This window comes from Otolemur garnettii, unplaced genomic scaffold (assembly GCF_000181295.1).
Source record: "Otolemur garnettii isolate 467f Iridium unplaced genomic scaffold, OtoGar3 scaffold00233, whole genome shotgun sequence".
Taxonomy (NCBI): domain Eukaryota; kingdom Metazoa; phylum Chordata; class Mammalia; order Primates; family Galagidae; genus Otolemur; species Otolemur garnettii.
In genome coordinates, this window is record NW_003852628.1 from 1,257,531 (window position 1) to 1,258,267 (window position 737).

A 737-nucleotide genomic window follows, 5' to 3' on the forward strand; every position below is an offset into this window, starting at 1 on the left:
CCATGCTGATCAGTAGTGGGATCAGCCTGTGAATGGCTACTGCACTTCAGCCTGGGCAACATAGTGAGACCCTGTCTCTAAAAAAAAAAAAAACTAGATGGACATTTCGGCAAGCACCTGTAATCCCAACTACTCAGAAGGCTCAGGCCAAAGGATTGCTCAAGCCCAAGAGTTTGAGGTTGCTGTGACTTGTGACACCACAGCACTCTACTGAGGGTAATAAAATGAGACTTTATCTCTTAATTAATTAATTAGTTATGCCAGAGAAAAAGATAGTGGGGCAATAGATAAAACAAGGTTGTTTTAGATGTTGTTGGTTGTTAAGGCTGGGTGATAAATAAATAGGGGGGATTCTTATAGTCTTCACTTTTGCAAAGAGTTTTAAAGTTTTGTTATAAAAGTTTAAAAGAAAATTTGTTAAGTCACCAAGATCCCAGTCATAACAGCCTCTGAAGAGCCTCTGAAATTGTCATAGGACACCTGATCTAGTTTTATTTTTCCCTGAAAAGTATATCTAGGCTAGCCCTTATAACCCTGCCTTGAACATTCCTTCATTCATTCAATAAATATGTTTGAGCATCTACTATGTGCTAAGTTTGAAATACTGTGTGGTAGGCTGAAAAATGCACCCCTCTCCTCCAAAGACATCAGTACTAATCCCTGAAACCTGGAAATATTACCTTATTTGGCTAAGTGGTCTTTACAGATATGAATAAGGATCTTGAGATAGGGAGATT